The following is a 20,058-nucleotide window of genomic DNA, read 5'->3' as shown; positions in this document are numbered from 1 at the left end:
ATGCTCTAATTGTTTGCTGTTCCTGTTTATTACCCAAACATATTAATTACATATCCGATTACATATGTCGTGCATGTGAGCTTCATTCACTTCTCAAATACAGCATTGTAAGAGGCCCCGAGTTTACCCCTCACTGAAAAACTTGTAGACTCCGCCCTCTGCAATGACACTGCGTGTATAATAATGTCCAGTCTACTCCCTCCCTGCACCACAGCCAATCATCCCTGGTAATGTGACAGGAGGATGGTGCTAGAGCTCCAGCCTGTATCATAGATAGTCTGTGTACCCTACGCTGTCTGTCAATGTAGACGTTTCGGACACGCCCAAGGTAAGAATATACTGGAATGTACATATTAATCAAAGCGCTGTGTGATTAGTAAGCATCTAGTCTACCTATGTACTTACTGGTTATGTATGAATAACATGGATTGGGTCGTTTCACTGAGTATCATGCGCAGTGTACAAAATGGGATAACAATCCTGTTTACTTCCTCAGAGCTTCTCTTATTGTTAGAGATTACACGAGGAGTTCTAAAATACTGGTAACATGCAATGCAATAGGGGTTTATTGTATTTAAGTCTAACGTGTACAATTGATTTACATCATTTTTATGTTTATGTATGTCAGAGTTAGGCAATCTGCTGCTCTCATAAAGTAATATAACTGGTTTAGACAATCTGTCGCTCACTAGCTACTGTAGCCAGTCATGCTGGCAATTGTAGGTTCACAACACCCGTTGCCTAAACTTTATAATTAAATTGCATGATACTGTATGGATGCTGGGGGACAGTTGCAGTAGTGTATAAAAATCTATGTATTCCTGTGTAGTATTGTAGTTTGCTTCCTGTAGCAGACACTGTTTCTCTCCTAATTACCTTTTTTATGGCAGGTTTATTACAGTTGCTGTAAAACGAAAAGATACTGTTACTGGAGATGAAACTATTCATTAATTACATAGGGCCAACATATTACACAGTGCTTTACAGAAAATATTTAACCATTACTTTAGAGTATAAATTCTCTGCCATATAAAAACATTTTTTTATTTTTTTAAAGCCTGAGTTACGATGCTTCCAGTCACCCAGTGCTGTGATAAAGCCAGTACCGGGGGCTTGGGACCGGATCCTTCCCTAAAGAGAAAGGGCCCCTTCCTCCACATTCCCCAGAGCCATAACGCTCTGTTGGGGAATAAGGATCTTCAGGCTCCCCTGCGCCATAGCTGGGGGGGCTTGATATCACCATCCCCGTGGTCCCTTAAAGGGAAAGGGTGATCAGGCCAACCTCCGCCGCAAGGCTTGAGTGAGCCCCTTTCTCCCCGAGTTTGGACAACTGGTTCTGCAGCTCACCCAATAAGGGGGGAGTTGCAAATGACTTGGAGAGAGGGTAGGCCATAGGAATCTAACCCAAACCCCTCAAGATCAAATGTAACAAAGCAAAACAAAAAGTTAAAAAAAGTCCTTAAAGTTTGTGTTCAATAAATAAAAGTAACCTAGGCCAGGGAAAGAAATATAAAAGGTTGCAGGGAGGATCAAGTGCTAGTGCCTTAAGCTGTGTACATCCAACTAACATGCCGATCACACAATAAACAACATTTGGTAAGATATTGCATTAATGTGTACGCTCTCACAGTCATGTTTTATTGTGCCAATAATATCATTGTATCGTTTAATTTGATTTTATAAACTGACTAAAAATCACGATCAGCGATGGAACGCTGTCAGGCAATTGTGGAAATGTGTATGCACTCAGGACCAGCAGTGTAGGCAGATATCTATAGAGTGTGCAGAGTCATGGCCTTTCAGCAGACGGTTATGAGAGATGTAGAGCACAGATCTGATGGTAAATCGTGCAGGTGTGTACACATAAATCTGCATGATCATCGGGACTCTCAGTCGGTAAAATCTTTGCAGAAATTATATCTACAATAATTATCTGTAGTGTGTACCTAGATTTGCTCAGTGCTAACGGTGTGAGTTCTGATCCTTCCACTAGTGCATTTTCAGGTCAACATTTGGTCCTGTCCTGAAAAAGTTTATTCAGTCCCAAATAGTGTATTCAAATCAGTTTATATCCTTTTCGTAGACAAATATAAATGCAGCATTTTTTTTTAATCCAAACTCTCCACATTATTAATTCTGGTTTGTGACTGGAAAAGTGATCCTTTAAAGACATTGAAATATGAAAATATAACATTATATACACTTGCTAATGATCCATCTTATTTAAGGATATCAGAAGGATTAAAATATACTTTTTGTACCGAGTGACCATTTTTTGCTTTAGCTATTGAAGTATTTAAGTGCAGTAATATGTTTTGCAATCATCAACTTTTGCAATGATTGCTCTTGCAATACATACCCACTTCCTTGTGATAGTTTAGGCTGCTTTCCAAGCAGACACCCATTCACTATCAGACCTACTGTGATAGCATAAAGTACTTTACTCTCGCCAGTACAATGTGCTCTCACACAAAAAAGAACAACAAATGCCAACACTTCACCAGAGTTTCAGCTCGGGGGTTATTTATACCTGTGCTGAAACTGCATTAAAAGCTATTTTTTTTTCCAAGTAATATATAAAAACCAAGGTATTGGGTTACATACTACATCAGCAAATAAATGCTCATGTAGCATTTCATTGTCAGTTCAGATATCTTAGGCTTGTAATCACAGGGGTCTATGTATTAAGGCACTTGGAGAAAAGAATAGCATATCTCCACTTTTTCTGCCACTTTTACCCCTTCCATCTGGCAGTGGAAGAAGAGTCAAAGTGGAGTGAGGGCGTGCACGCCTGGTAGCCCTACTGTCTTCTCTCCTGCCTGCCCCAATTCCTCAATCACCTCTGCTTCAGTTTTGAGCATAGCTGTGTTATATGTAACACACAGGGACTTATGTTAAAAAACACACCTGATTTTTTCATGGGTTTGCTGCTTTAATAACGTGTACCACAAAGTACAATGGACACAGAGAATGAATAGTATACATTGGTATATTCTTCTTATGCTGGGGCAAGACTGCAGCTGAGAACTTTACTGGCAGTTGTAGTCCTTGAAAATGTAACTTTTAAATCAAACCTGGATCACATGGATACACTAAGTTTAACAATAGAACATAATTAGGAGCAGGTGCAGCTCCTGATGTACTGGGTTTCCTGATGTTTGTACCGGCCCAGTGACGCTCTCTTTTCTTTTTCTGCCACCTGCCTGCTTCAACCAGGCAATAGTGTTGTCAAAGTCTTTCCTTCATCATCTTCCAGTTCATGCAGATGGAAAGGAGGAGGAGCTTTGACAACACACTGTCTATTTGTAGAAAGGCCCCTCTCTGGATGAGCAGGAGCTACAGACATTGCTGGATTACAAAGCTCTTGCTCACGAGAGACACAGGGCCACAGGTAAGTAATATTTAGTATTATTGTTTAACTTACCGAATTTCCCCCATATAAACAGTTAAATGCCAGATTAGGAAAGCTAGTACTTGTTTTTGTTTAGTGAGTTTGACAATGTCTGTACAGCTTTAAATTGCTTTGTGATTTAGATATTGTTAACCTCTGAGCTTATGAAATGCATTGATTCAGCTTGAACATACGTGCAAACCTTAAAGGTTTTTAGCACAATTCTGGTTTTGCCTAAATGTGAATCTGCATTTATCTATAACTGTAATTCTCTAACCCAAATTGAAATATAAGATTTGATCATTTTAGCCCATCTTCTTATTAATATACAAGTGTTCGGATTCTGTTTATTTTTCATATGTATTTTTTGTAACATTATTTTATATTCAACACACATATGGAATCAGAACATTGTTAGTCATAAGATTAAATGCTGGGAAGCTACAGTGCTTTAGGATGCAATATAGTTTTGATCTGGCTCAGAACCATTTTAAAGATTTTTGGCCTAGACAGTAGCCGACATCAGTGTCACTTGTGTATCTGACACCATAATGAACGTAATTACTTTACCTATTTTAAAAGAATTTCAACAGTAGGAGCAAGACAACCATCATTTTGAGCAAAACTGTGAAATAAGCTGGCTGCCAACGTCTAACAATAAGTTTACATGTATTGCGACAAAGAAGTACAAAGACCTTACATTATGTACACTTACCCTTCTGTATCAATCTCCCATTGTTCTATAGACTAAGATTGCGAGCAGGGCCCTCTTACCTCTCTAGAGGTTTGTCTGTATTACCCAGTATTGTTTTATTACTGTTTGTTCCCAGTTGTAAAGCGCGTTGCTGGCGCTATATAAATATTGATGATGATGATGACATGTACTGAGACAGAGAAGTACAAAGCCCTTACATTTTAGAGCTTACAAATTAATATAACCTAGTACATATATCTGCAGGCATTGATATTACAAGTTTGGTTGCAGCAGTGTTAGACCTCATGCACTGGCATTAAATATGTGCTCAATGCATGTAAACAGGTTCCTGAAAATGGAACCCATTGTTTCTAATTACCCTATATCCACTTTCATTGAAAGTGCATTTGCACTAGTTGCGGCACCATTGCATTTTACTGCAAGTGAACACATTGGAGATGTTTAGTTGACCTCTACTGAAAGAAAAGACGCTGTTAACAGCTGCATATCAAACACATTGTAAAGCAAAACAAACACCAGTCGTATATGGTCATATAAATGCACGATGCAGCTTCATCTCTAGACAGCAGATATATAGATTGTTAAGAGAACAGTGCAAGTTTACTGTCAGTTTTTCCATGACCTTGAGTCAAAAAATAATCAAGAAATATGAGAATGTTTCTATATGTGTACTTTCACATTAACTCTTAGTTTGAAAATTGGCAAATGGCACAAAGGAATAACCCTAGAAATTGTTGAATGACAGGTTCCCCACAAAATGCAGATGTCATGCTTAGTAGTATGTGCTCTGCATAATGACCTCTGAAAACCCCCATCTCCTTTCACAGGTTTGGCTACTTGCCTCAGCCTGTACAGATAATTTAATGTGAAGAAAAGTGTCTAGTCATTGTGAGCTGTCTTAAACACCCTTCACATGCCTTCCTCATATATGTAACTATAAAAGGAAAATAGTGCTACAGTATACTAGAGACAGAGTGAGTGACTTGCATCCTATTTATATAGATTTACTATAATCTGGTTTGGTAAAGAGGCAAAACCGCTAGAAAACTGCCTCAAAACCACAGCTCAATAAAGTGCCACATTACACATCGCCATCCCGATGTTTACCATGATAAGATTGCAGACCTTTCGATTTGATGTTTGACAAGCCGCTGTAAAAAAGAATTGCCACAAAAACAGCCAGAAGAAAGTGGTGGTGGTCAGAGGCGAGTGCTCAGACTGCATGCTGTTATCTAACCTATCAGAAGCAGCTGTAGAAGAAAGCCTGACTTTTTTTCTTGTGGTTTTGAAGAAACTGCAGGCGTGTTAGGCCACATGGTCGGCAAACTGAAATATTTTGCAACAATAGAAAATAACTAAAGTTGATAATATTCAGAAATAATGTTGATTTTACATTCAGCAGAGGAACATTCTTATATTGTTTTGTCATATTTTTTATTTATTTTTTAAAATCCCAGTCATTGTATTTTGCAGAAAATATTGTCTTTATCATTTATAAAAAAATGATCTAATAGCGGAGTGTGTTAGTGTGTGTGTGTGTGGAAAAAACTACCGGGTGACAGAGTGCTCAAGCTGCAGCGCCACCTGCTGGGCGGAATTATATACTACACTGACCTACTAAATTCTTAGCATTATCTTCTAATATATAAAAGCCTAGCAGCGTGTGTTAGTGTGTGTGTGTGTGGAAAAAACTATTTTCTCAGAAAGGGCTCATCCAATTGACCTGAAATTTGGTATACTGACATTATTTGACAAAAAAATTATAAAAGTGAAGTCAGTTAACTTCCATCATCCCCCCTTCCCCCCGTGGGTGGGGTAGTAAAGGCTAAATTTACGAGTTGAGGGCTCAAACTCATTTTCGTGAGGTAATTTTACCTCATGAACACACATGCTGTGTTAGTGTGTGTAAAAAACTACCGGGTGACAGAGTGCTCAAGCTGTAGCGCCACCTGCTGGGCGGAGTTATATACTACACTGACCTACTAAATTCTTAGCATTATCTAATATATAAAAGCCTAGCGGCGTGTGTGTGTATATATATCTGTGCTCTAGCTACTGGGAGAGCAGAGGCTGACTGCAGAGAATATATATATTTACACATATATACATATATATGTATATATGTGTGTGTGTATATATATATATATATACATACACACACATATATATATGTGTGTGTATATATATATATATATATATATATATATATATATATATATAAATATATATGTGTGTGTGTATATATATATATATATATATATATATATATATATATGTATATATATGTGTGTGTGTGTATATATAGCCGCAACTAAAGAAACCAGCAGCCACAGGTGGTAAAAGTGACAACAACAGGTAGGATAGTCTGTCAAATGTTCTGAGTCTAGCGCAGGCTTGGCTAACCTGTGGTACTCCAGGTGTTGTGAAACTACAAGTCCCAGCATACCCTTCCAGCAATAGGCTGCTATATATTGGCAAAGCATGCTGGGGCTTGTAGTTTCACAACACCTGGAGTGTCACAGGTTAGCCAAGTCTGGTCTAGTGGGACAATCCTGATTTTTGGTTACTGTTCTGCCCAATCTAAGGGGCAGGTCAAGACTGTGTATTCTTTATCAGTTACTAGTTATCATTTATTTAGTATACTCTACAAAATGATAGTTAGAATCTGATTGGTTGCTATAGGCAACATCTCCACTTTTTCAAACCCACAGTTTAGTAAATATACCCCCACGTCTCTTTTACCAACAAAAGTTGCACTAATGGGAAGACAGTATTTTATTTTAGTTAAATAATGGGATTCCGAGAACAAGGGAGCACTCTTTGAAATTGGAGGGAGAAAGACTGTAAGGTAATATAAGGAAATGTATTTTTTTTTTTTTTTGCAGAAAGGGTGATAGATCCACAGAATCCCAGCAGTTGTGTGGGGCTACTTATATAAGAAAATTATTTAAAAAAGTATAAGGGAAAAACATAACACAGCAAATGACCAAAAAAACAACAATAGCACAGTTTTTAAATGTTGCTTTGTCAGTTATAAATATGGTGCACCTAACAGGTTACATGTTTAGTGCTCATATACCATTTTCATAGATGTCTCCAAATATACAGAGGAATGCAGGACAGTTCACTTCCATGCCAGTAATATTGTGTTATGTGGATCATGTGACCTGTTTCCTATTACTGGTGTGAACGTGCAGGAAAGCACTACCTAGATCTGTGCTGTCATCACAAGGGAGTGGAAACATAGTTAAGGATTTGCTTTCACACTAAAGAAAAGGAATGGTCTCATTTATAGCCTGAATTGCTGCAAGTGTCGTTTCTGCAGAGCAATACTTCATCTGAACATCTTTTTCTTCCTTGACTTGATTACATGAAAAATAAACTTGCTTTTCAAGTTGAAATACTGTAATTGTATCACACTTTAATTCAGTGGATGCTGTTTAAATACAGACATAAAGACATACTCCTTCTGCAGAGTGAAAATGGCCATGCACTGCTCTACACAGCAAGGAACGGCCCTAACACCGTGTCTTCTCATCCCTTTATCTTATTTCAATACAATTGACTCACAAAATCAACTCTCATTTTCACACCACACCACAAGGAATCTAGGTGCATTTGCGCAAATTAAGGCACACGTTGGGAACAAAACTGAAATCCGTCCAGACAGGTCTGTAATTTGCACCTGTGCGTATTCGTATACATTGTTTAGTTAAAATACACTCATGCTTTCCGGCATGACCCTTACCACCCAGTACATATTGGGGGTAAACTTATCAAGCTGCGGGTTTGAAAAAGTGGAGATGTTGCCTATAGCAACCAATCAGATTCTAGTTATCATTTATTTAGTACATTCTACAAAATGACAGCTAGAGTCTGATTGGTTGTTATAGGCAACATCTCCACTTTTTCAAACTCGCAGCTTGATAAATTTTCCCACTTATTTCCAGTTAGTGACGAGTGATGATTACATTGATATTAAAGTAAAGTGTTTTTAACATCAGTTATTAAATTAATTCCTGGTTACTGCAGTTGAACAATAAGTGGGGACATTAGTAACAAATCACAGTGTATAGGATGAAATGGAACATGATTCAGGGTGTATGATTTTCCTGCTTGCAGGTTGTTTATGATTTTAGAGAACCTTATAAATGTTCCTTATTTGGACACCAGTGACGATAAAAGAGCTGATATTTCAGTGGAGATTAGTGAGTACAGAGTGAGATGCCCCTTTACCTAGAAACGATATGACTTTGAGACGTGAAGAACCACACCTTGCACAAATAACTTCCTTGCTGAGACTCTCTGTAAAGCCACCTTCAGAAAGTCCATATAGGAGAGTAGACCAGCTAATTCACTTTATACCAGGGAGTATTCTGTGCACAGCATTTATAAGTGATCTACAACTCCCAGAATCATTGCTAAATAGTGCCAAGCTGAAAGACAGTAGCAGCTTGTATATATTTTTTTTTAAAACTGTTTATTGTTCAGGTATAACAAATTAAATAAACATACATTGTTAGGTACATCAATATTGCACTGTACTAATATATTTTCAACTTTTATACAGATGGGGAGGGAAGGGATGGAGGGTGCAAATAAAATAAATGAAGGAGGATGGGACGCATCCTATGATTCCAAACATTTAAATCCAATACACATTGATTCAAGCATCATCAAACCTTTTTATGACATTGAAAATTGAAAATTTATATGGCATCAAAATACATAAGATTAAGACTAAGATTAAAATTAAGGTCAGAATTAGGGTTTTGTGGAGGGAATGTCAAGTTGAAAGAGGAGCAGAAACTAGATGTTACACTTGTTTCAGATAATACAAGATGGCTCAGATAATCTCAGGCACTGTAAATCTTTCATAAATAAAGAACATTAAAGTCGTGTCAATAAACACCACTTGGTTCCCTCAAAAACTTGCATAATTCGAGTTTGTATATGGGGTTCTAAAGTTTCAATGTATATACCCCACTTAGTATAAAACCCTTTAATGCCTTTTTCCAAATCTGAGAATGTAGCACGTCTATGAAAGTATAGAATATCCAACAATTCCGGAACAGTTGGAGACGCACGTGTAGTCCTTTTACCTAGTAGGGCTTTCCATTAGTAAGGATATAATCTGAGTATTCGATTCCATTGGCAGCCATACATGCCCATGCCATGACACTACCACCACCATGCTTCACTGATGAGGTGGTATATTTTGGATCATGAGCAGTTACTTTCCTTCTCAATACTCTTCTCTTCCCATCACTCTGGTACAAGTTGATCTTTGTCTCATCTGTCCATAGGCTGTTGTTCCAGAACTGTAATGGCTTTTTTAGAAGTTGTTTGCCAACTCTAATCTGGTCTTCCTGTTTTTGTGGCTCGCAAATGGTTTACATCTTGTGGTGAACCCTCTATATTCACTCTTGTAAAGTCTTCTCTTGATTGTTGACTTTGACACATATACACCTACCTGATTTGGATGTAAATACCCTCAAATTAAAGCTGAAAGTCTGCAGTTAAAGCACATCTTGTTAGCTTCATTTCAAATCCATTGTGGTTGTGTATAGAGCCCAAAATATGAGAATTGTGTCGATGTCCCAATATTTATGGACTTGACTGTATGTTCTATCTGCATTTAGCTTGTTAAGATACGTTAAGATATTTCTCCTTTTCATCTAAGAGTTTATACCATGAACATTCCAGGAGCAAAATATTAAAGCATCCTGCATCCTATTATATTATCATATTCCCCTCGCAAATCATCCAGATATATCATGCCCATTTCTGTGTTCAACAGGATAATAGTGTTTAAATACTTGTCATTTTGGAATCGAGGAACATAAAATAAGTAAGGTATATAGGAAAAATAGAAAAGAGGTATGAAAAACCAAAGTCAAAACCCACTTCGTGAGGATAGTAACATCTATACCTTATGGGTAAATCTAACAGAAATTTAGATATAATAAAGACAGCAATAGCACGGTCTCTAGTAGATGACAACCTAAAATATAAGCTACCATAGTGTAACTCTGATGTTTACATCAAAGTAATAAATAACAGTAACCAATAAACAACATTGCAACTAAATCGTACAAAAATAATACATTCGTAAGTATACAAAAACCTAAAAGCAAGTAATACTTCTTAGTATTATACTCATCTCTCCAGGTCAGCTGATTCAAACTCATGGTTTATATATTTCTAGACAGTCAGTCTTTCTGATTCTTCCTCATCAAGATATGCTTGTGCATTTTCAGCAGTGTTGAAATCCTTAAAGTTTTTGCCATTAAACAAACGCAGTTTTGCCAGGTACATGAGAGCAAACTTCTTTCCTTCCATCACTAAACGTGTACAGGCAGGCGACATTTCCTTACGTGCTCTGGATACCTCAGATGAGTACTCTTGAAACAACGTCAGCTTCTTTTCTTGACACAGGATCTTTTCAGCTTGTTTCGCTGCAGACCAAAAACGGACCTTGTGAAAATAATTTAGGCATTTGAAGATGACTGTACGGGGCTTCCTGTCCAGATTGTCCCTAGTTGGTTACTAGGCAATGAGCCCTTTCTATTTCTAGGCCTCTCACATCATCTGTGATTTTAAGTCTTGCTGGCAGGTCATATTTAAGGAATTGAATCAAAGCTGACCCTTAAATGGTTTCCCGCAATCCTACCAATCGTAATTTATTATGTCTTGAACTATTTTTGAGGTCATCAATTTTATTGAACATTTGTTTGTGATCTTTGTGCAATAAAGCAACTTGTTGTGTTAAGGAAGATACTTCTTGCATTTGTTCACCAATATGCTGCTCATTGATGCTGACCTGTTTATTTGTTGTTGCTATCTGGTCTGCAAATTCTTTAATAGCTTCTGTAAATTTTGTAGCCTGTGTTTGCACTAAAGGTTCCATTGTTTCTCTTATTGCTTTGATAAAAGGAGCTTCAGTCGCCAGATTGTCTGAATCAGAATTCATTTTCCCGGAGGTATTAGCAGCGGAATCTCTATTTTTCTTTTCCAGTTTAGACCTCTGCGACTTGGCAGATGCTGGAGCATTCATAAATGTTTCCATTCTTGGGCCAGATAGTACTCAAAGAATTGTAGTTGCAATCTTATATGAGGTTGTGATGCTACCAAGATCCCTCCCTACATCCAATCTTTTACATATTCATATCATCTCAATATTCAAACATGCTTGGTACAACTTATATTGCCACTCTGAACTTATCAGCAGAGTAATTTTATTGTCGTTGCCAGTAATGTGCTGAACTAATAGTGTTGCTATCAAGACGTGTGTCTAAATCAGGCCTGTCCAACCTGCGGCCCTCCAGATGTTTGTGAAACTACAAGTCCCAGCATGCCCTTCCAGCTATTAACAGGTTGTCTACTGGCAAAACATGCTGGGGCTTGTAGTTTCACAACACCTGGAGGGCCGCAGGTTGGACAGGCCTGGTCTAGATGTACAAGGCACTGTGTTCTGCCAATTAGCCACAAGATGGCAATATTATACAGTTTGTAAAGAGGAAAACTCAAAGACCTAGCTTCACTGATACTGTTTAACCTTGTATTATCTGGAATTATTTAACAGCACCAAAGTCTTAGAGCCTTACACTGAGTAGTAATATGCAGAATCCAGAATCAATGGAGTAATTTTCATAGGTATTTTAGGCAGAGAAAGACACTATGTCTAATATTATACACACTGTCCAAAAAAGCGATAGTGACACACTTTTCCTGCTGCAGTGCTGCTGGTTTGTGCCAAAATGTAATGCAGAAATTACTGACCCAATGACGTGTCATGCTCCAATCCTCCTTCTCAAACGCTGGACATCTGCAGGCTGTCAGCGAGCATGCAGGCAACAATGTGACATACACAGCTGTACTGGTTCTTGTTGTTTAGGAGCCACCGCGGATATAAGAAGCCTGCTCTGACACTTGCTGGCACTTACTTCGGTGTCTTGAAGGGAGGTTAGTCTGCCACAGTTATAACACAGACCCGCTGATGCAACAGGCCGTTTGGTGTCTTCCATTTCGCGCCAAAACTGTCTCCACGTAATCTCTCAGCAGTGGAATTGTTTAGGAGGGCTTATTTTACATTGATCTTTAGCCCAGGGGTTCTGTAGTCTGGACGGATATTTTACAGATGGTATACAGCGAATCTATACCAATTGTGAGCCTAAACGTTTCACCGCTGTCAGGAGCAATTACTAGAAGCACCCGGCCTTATAGGCTGCTAAGCCACACTCCCAGCTTGTATATTTATTTTCAGGGTAATACATGCCTTCTCTTTCATCCAGTCTGGGGGACACTGCTTACCATGGGTTGTGGAGGGGAGCACGGGAGTTGGCACCTAGCTAGTTAAGTTTAGCACTGCTGACAGACCCCTCCCCTCTACAATCCCCCTGCCCCTTCCTGTTCAGTTTTTTTTAGGTGCCCATGGAGTTGGGCAGTGTTTTAGTACTGTTAGTGTTTTTTCACTTTATTTTATTTTATTTCATTTAATTCCTTTTTTATAGGAACTCCTTTTTTGGTGGCAGACCTGGGAGTGTGTTCTATTATAGAGTACACACTCCACAGAACAGCAGCGCAGGCACTGCTCTGTCAGGTGAGAGCCAGAGGCTCTGACTGGCAGAGTAAATAGGGTGCCTGAATACAGAGTGACAGGCGGTCTCTCCAGACCGCTGTCACCCTTGGGGCCTCCTCGATAACCGGCGCTGCCACTGCGGGCATGGAGTGCCGGTTATCGGAAGAAACAAAATGCCTGCGGCCATCTTGGATTTCCGCGGAGGACAGAAATCAGAAAGGGGCCATACCAAGATCCCCCCTCATTCATAGGATGGGGCATCGGGGTGCAAATCCGCTGCGGAGACCTCAATTGAGGTCTCCACTACTCTGCCATATACCACCTTTTTATTTTTATAAGGTGGCCTCTAAAGATCTACAGAGAGACAGCTAAGACATAGAGCTCCCCTGCCCTCCAGAGAAAAGTGGACTAGCCCGGTCTTCTGGCGCCAAGGAGAAGCCCGGAAAAAGGACACAGATCAGAGGGAGCAGGCACAAGGATACTGCTGTTGGACTTCTCCCTTGTTTGGCCTGTGGGCTAAGTATCTGATTATTTAAACACATTTTACTGTATTTGCTGACTGCAAAGTGGGCTAGTAGGGGTTATATTATAGTTCTCCTACTTGCCAATATATTATTTGGGTGTTTAACAAATTACAAATACAACTTTTATGTCAGATTAGTTGATTACTTGTTTTTTTCCACTGTTCTCTCTCTCTCTCTCAGTTCTCTCTGTCTCTCTCTAAATTAACTATTTAAGGCTGTGTGTTTGGTGTGCCTTCCTTTATATAAATATGACAGATAAAGGAAAGGGCCCTATGGCAAAGTATTTTACATGTTCAAGATATAATGTTAAATTACCATGTGGGCAGAAGGACCCGTTGGCTCTCTGCTCTGTCTGCGAAGCAGGGGTCCCCCCTGCGCAAACCCAGCATATTCCAGCCCCACTGACGGAGGAGCCGGCATGGGTGGCCTCCCTGACAAGGTCGGTTTCCTCTTTAGCACAGATGGTTTCACAATCCAATCAGTTGCTATCTAGTGTGGCAGCCTCAGTGGCTAATAATGCTAGTTCATTAGACCTCCCTGCTTCCACAGGTTCTATTGGAACGTCTTTACAAGGATCTTCCTCATTGCTTACGGACCAGGCTCCTGTTCCTACAGAACCGGCATGGTCCACAGCATTTATAAAGGGTTTGGACAAGCTAAACCAGTTACTTGAATCCCCAAACATCCCGCCTGCTAAAAGAAAGCAGCCTAGTTCTGCTAATCCCCTTTAGGTCCTTTCAGACTCAGAGGGGTTTTCAGAGGAGGAGGGGGAAATAAATTCTGATCCTGACCAGGTTCAACCTTTGGAACAGGAAGAGAACACTAAAAGACAATTTATAGATGATTTAGTTTTAGCGGTTAGACAGGCGTTGGACCTCCTAGAACCGGAGGATCCTACTCCTAGAGACAGAAGTCTGTTTAAGAAGGCCAAGAGGAAGGCTAATCGTTTTCCCCCTTCTGTAGAAATCAGGGAGATTGCAGAGGGAGCCTGGAAAGAGCCTGATAAAAGGTTCTCTGTTCCCAGGAGATTCTCTTCCCTGTATCCATTGCAGGAGGAAGACGTGGCTCGCTGGGAGACTATTCCTAAGGTAAATATTCCAGTAGCCTGTTTGGCCAGACACACTTTACTACCAGTCGGTTTTCAGATGGAATCCCTGAGGTCGGTAATAAACGGCTTAGAGAAGGACCAGTTTATGGCTTCCATAGACATAAAAGACGCATACCTCCACATTCCCATTTGGAGCGACCATCAGTTCCTCCTAAGATTCACAGTGGGGTCCTCCCACTATCAGTTTCGGGCCCTTCCCTTCGGCCTCTCCACAGCTCCGAGGATCTTCACGAAGATCATGTCAGTAATGGCAGCATGTCTTCACTTAAGGGGAGTTCAGGTCGTGCCTTATTTGGACGATCTGCTAATCAAATCCTCCTCAGAAATTTGCTTACGTCAGCACTTATCCCTCACCTTGGCGGTTCTCGAGAGCCTTGGGTGGCTGATAAACTTAAAGAAATCCCAGGTGGTTCCGTGTCAACGCATGGTTTTCCTAGGGCTCATTATGGACACCAGTTAGCAAAAGGTGTTCCTGTCTGCCGAGAAGATCAGTTCAATTCGGAGTATAACATCTCAGGTCTTGTCTTCTCCCAGCCCCTCAATTCACTTGTGCATGCGGCTGCTGGGAAAGATGGTGGCCTCCTTCGAGACCATCCCCTTCGGTCGGGCTCATTCTCGGTGCTTCCAGTGGGATCTGTTGACAAAATGGTCAGGATCCCACCTACGCTTGGATCTCCAGAGGATCTCGCTGTCTCCGAGGGCGAGAGAATAGCTTCAGTGGTGGCTGAATCAGGGTCACATGGGGGTGGGCAGGTCCTTTGCTCCATGGTCATGGATCATAGCCGCAACAGACGCCAGGCTGAGGGGTTGGGGCGCGGTAGTCCTGCACCTCAGGCTCCAGGGCCTCTGGTCAGTTCAGGAATCAGCCTTATCAATCAACACGTTAGAATTGAAGGCAATCATTTTAGCTCTCAGGGGGGCCCAGACTCTTCTTTAGGGCCATCCAGTCAGAGTTCAGTCCGACAATTCCATGGCTGTGGCATATGTCAACAGACAGGGAGGAACCAGGAGTGCAGCTGCAATGCGAGTGGCAGCTCAGATATTTCTTTGGGCAGAACAGTATGTTCCAGCAATCTCGGCGGTGTTCATTCCAGGAATAAAAAATTGGGAAGCCGATTACCTCAGTTGCAATGCGATGATGCCTGGGGAGTGGTCCCTCCACCCGGAAGTATTTCAGTTTCTAGTTCAGAGGTGGGGTCTTCCGGATATAGATCTCATGGCCTCCAGACACAACAAAAAAGTTCACAGGTATTGCGCAAGGGCAAGAGACCCCTTAGCGGTTGCGGTGGACGTGATGTCCATGTCATAGGAATTCAGGTTGGGTTATCTTTTTCCCCCGATTCCCATGCTTCCTCGAGTACTCAGACGAGTAAGACAAGGGGGTCGGCCGGTGATCCTAATAGCTCCCTCATGGCCGCGTCGAGTGTGGTACGCGGACATAATCTCCATGGCGGTAGGACAAGGATATCGTCTTCCGTCACGAGACGACCTTCTTCTACAAGGCCCCTTTCGTCACCAGAATTTACCTCAGCTCAGTTTAACGGCATGGCTGTTGAAGCCAGCCTCTGGAGAGCTAGGGGTTTTTCCCCCAGTGTAGTGGACACTATGATGCGAGCTCGAAAACCGGTTTCGGCTCGCATCTATCATCGTATTTGGCGAGCATATATTAGATGGTGTGAAAATAAGTCCTGTCACACATCTTCTTTTCGTCTCCCTCGCTTATTGGCCTTTCTTCAGGATGGGCTGGAAGAGGGCTCCATTTAGGTTCTTTAAGATTTCAGGTTTCAGCGCTTTGTTTTCTTTCACCTGAAGTTAGCGGACTTGCCAGACGTCAGGACCTTTCTTCAGGGAGTCTCACATATTCAGCCTCCTTATGTTCCGCCTACAGCACCATGGGATCTTAACCTGGTACTGGATATGCTTAAAGGGCCTCCTTTTGAGCCATTACCTACGGCAGATTTTAGGTGTCTTACCTGGAAGTTCGTCTTTCTTTTAGCTATTGCATCTGCATGTAGGGTTTCAGGATTAGGAGCTCTGTCTTGCCGGGAACCATATCTGGTTATCCACGAGGACAGAACGGTGTTAAGAACCCTCCCTTCGTTCGTTCCAAAAGTAGTTTCGGCTTTCCATCTGAACCAGGAAATTGTAGTTCCGGTCTTTTCATCTTCTTCCCATTCGGATCAACAGTCTATGGAAAAGTTAGATGGGGTTAGGGCTCTCCGCATTTATGTCAAAAGAACTTCTCAGATTAGACGTACAGATTCTCTGTTTGTTCTTTATGATGCTAATAAGAGAGGCTGGCCAGCCTCAAAACAGTCCATTGCAAGATAGATTACGGCAACCATTAAGCAAGCTTACATAAAGGCTAACTGTCCTGTGCCAGAGAGACTTACGGCCCATTCCACCAGATCGGTAGGGGCGTCGTGGGCAGCGAGAAATGGGGCTTCTGCAGACCAGCTTTGCAGGGCAGCCACCTGGTCCTCTGTCCACATCTTTACAAAATTTTACCAGTTTAATGTATTTGCATCCGCGGATGCAAGTTTCGCTCTTAGTGCTCTACGAGCGGGGCTTTTAGAGTAGTCCCACCCTTAGGGGACTGCTTTAGAACGTCCCCATGGTAAGCAGTGTCTCCCAGACTGGATGAAAGAGAAAATAGGATTTATGTACTTACGTTAAATCCGTTTCTCTGATTCAGTCTGGGGGACACTGCGATCCCTCCCTTCTGCTTTTCTTCTGTGTATCCTTGTTTGATTAGCCTTTTCTCCATGGGCTTTTTAATTAACTGAACAGGAAGGGGCTGGGGGATTGTAGAGGGGAGGGGTCTGTCAGCAGTGCTAAACTTAACTAGCTAGGTGCCAACTCCCGTGCTTCCCTCCACAACCCATGGTAAGCAGTATCCCCCAGACGGAATCAGAGAAACGGATTTAACGTAAGTACATAAATCCTCTTTTTTCATTTTAGTGAACTACCTGTTCGGACTTACATGAACATTGCTGCCTTAGCAGTGACTGTTTCTCTTGCCATCTGTGTACATGGTTGAGGAATTTTTGAGCATAAAAGTTCAAATAGAAAATGTAATTTGTTAGGATGATCTTAATGTCTACTGTACATAAAATGCATTTTTACAGTTGCTCCTGATTGCCAACACATGTTATAGCATGCATACATGGCTCTCATCACTACTGATCAGGACTTAGACTAGCCCTGTAGCTGGAGCAAGAGCAGCAGAAAATCGAGTACCTTTGAGATTCCCGCAGCTTGATACGGACATGGTTGCTTGCGCTTAAGTTTGTCACGTCTTTACTGTACATTGACTATGGCAAAATGCCCATTCCCTGCCCCGTTCACTGCCAGAAATCGTAGACTGTAGTAAGTGTCCTTTGCGTATGAGCATGAACTGAACGCTGCTGCATATAGTTGCGTATGGTCTGGTTCTGGGCATGAAATTTGTGTACTATACGCACAAAATCTGTATTTATGTTCCTTGATTAATCAGGCTCAGTATGATCTAAATTATGTTGTGATATTTTTGGGTGTATTGCTTAAAAAATAATTGAATACACATAATTTTACCTAAACTACATAGGCTCTGTATCTAATAAACAGAACAAATAGCAAGATTCATTTTAATGTATATTTCTTTGAGTGTACTAATTATGTGAAAATTATCAAAGGTAGAGTCATTCAGAGGCATATTTTGTATTATTTTGTCTACTATTGCCTACTTAATCCAAATTAAATAACATTATAGGTTTTTTTTATTACTGGAAGAACATAGAATTCACTTGGATAGCCTAATGAAAGTTATTTTCTGTCTCACTGGCACAAGGTATTGTCACGAATGTTAAAGTTGTTTTTTTTTAACTATAGGCAGTGTCGGACTGGGGCATGAAGGGCCCACCGGGGAACTGCAACACTAGGGGCCCACCAGAGGGGGTGTGGTCAGCCATCATAGAGGCGGGACCTGACACTAGAGGGGGAGTGCCTGTCTGACAGGAAGTCATTGACTAAGACTCAGACTGTCACAAAAGCAAATCAGTGGATGTTAGCCTAATAATGTATGGATTTATTTTATTAATTCAATGGGGAAAAAGTTAATGAAGTCTTAAAATTAGAGACCTGGTTAGTCCTATAGCAATATGCAAAATCATATTCCCTGTAAATATATATATTTGCGAAATGTGCTAAACATACTTGCATGACAAAATGTTTCTTAGCTGACAACTGAAGAATTTGCATTCATTTCTAACAGTGTAACAGAGATTTTCTGTTTTGGAATAATAAATGCCCAAGCACGTTGCATAACATACCTCTAACAGAATTTAGGATCTCAAATAAATTACTACTGGTTTCTAATGATGGGTCAACTGAAACCCATTAGCTGCATTTTACAAAATAAAAAGGAAAAGCGAAAAAGAAATAGGAGGAGTAGTTTCACTGCAATGAAATGGGATTATCGTGTCTGGACAGGCAGGGTGCAGGATAGATGGGTAGTTCAGCGCTCCCTATGGTGAAGTGTAGATAGTAGCAGCCTCTTGGGATCGGGGAGATGGGGAAGGGAGAAGGCAGTAGGGTGAAATGGTAGCTCAGCCCTTGGTTGAGTATACAAAAATAATGGTAAATCCCTGGGCACATGTAGGACAGCTTAAATAATAAACATTTATTGAAGTACATACAAGGTACATAGAGTTGCAACTCAGTTGGGTAACTTTACATTCAGTTACAATATTATGCAGATAACTCCCAAACCTCTGACATACAAAGCTACAGTTCATCAATTGATGTAATAGTGCTGAGGTGGTGTAAATAATGCCCAGGGTGGAAGTGTCCACAGTTGAACAGATATGTGAAAGAATAACATAAATCACGATTCCTCAAATTGTCACTGTTTCCAGGGCTGTAAGGTATCAGTCCACTAACGTGCTGGTAAACAGTGGTAAAGTCTCGTAGCGGGTCCTTGATCAAGAAATAAGGCAGATATAACCATCGGATACAGCCAGAAGTGGAGTCTGGTATTCGGACTTACCCTTTAGTAGAACAGGGCTACAGCTATGCTGCAGACATCATCCGTTTACCTGGTCGCTCCCGTCTGTAAAGACTAGTTGCCGTGGGGACGCTTCAGCGTCCTGCTGCCAGGCGGAAGACTCGGTCTTCCAGTAGTGAAATTGCGCATGCATGCAATCACCAGCTCCCGGGTGTTCTCTTCCTCTGTCTACCTCACAAGGGGACTGTTCACTTGCATATTGCTGACTAGGGAGGGGCGATCGCAAGCAGCGGGGACGCCGGAGAGGACCCTGGTGAGGACCTCCAGGTAAGCTCCGCCCACTGGGAAAAGGGGGTGTGGCCGTAAGGTAGCCGGGCCTACCGGTCATTTAACCGGTAGCCCGCTGGGCCAGTCCGACGCTGACTATAGGTTTATGCTGCAGTGCATAGTAACAACTGCAAGCATGTAGTGTTTTACAATAGCTGACCTATTGACCTTGCCAAGATCACTGTTATTAAAGTAATTTTATCGTTTTCAAATAAGCATTGCCCAAGCGATTGTATTGTGTTTCTAACGCACAAAGTGATTTATTTTAGCAGATGTAAATAGTCAACAATTCAATACATTATTATATTATGATAAAGTACAGTACAGCCAATACCAAAAGATAAATACATACCAATGCTATCGCATGCGCTCGCTGCGCACCCACGGGACCCGGTGGACAGTATATCTGTTAGAATACTGTGTCAGAG

General features: G+C 41.1%; 1 protein-coding gene across 1 annotated transcript in view; it reads left to right on the top strand.

Moving 5' to 3' along the window:
* The first annotated feature begins 218 nt into the window (after positions 1 to 218).
* SQOR (sulfide quinone oxidoreductase) overlaps positions 219 to 20,058 on the top strand; it is a 53,765-nt gene continuing 33,925 nt past the window's right edge. The window contains exon 1 of the mRNA XM_075207950.1: positions 219 to 328. The gene's annotated coding sequence lies outside the window, so the exon portion shown is untranslated. The remainder of the gene's footprint in view (positions 329 to 20,058) is intronic.

The sequence above is a fragment of the Mixophyes fleayi genome, chromosome 4, assembly GCF_038048845.1.
Source record: "Mixophyes fleayi isolate aMixFle1 chromosome 4, aMixFle1.hap1, whole genome shotgun sequence".
Taxonomy (NCBI): Eukaryota; Metazoa; Chordata; class Amphibia; order Anura; family Limnodynastidae; genus Mixophyes; species Mixophyes fleayi.
Note: the sequence above shows the minus strand (reverse complement) of the source record. Positions and strands in the feature narration are given on the sequence as shown.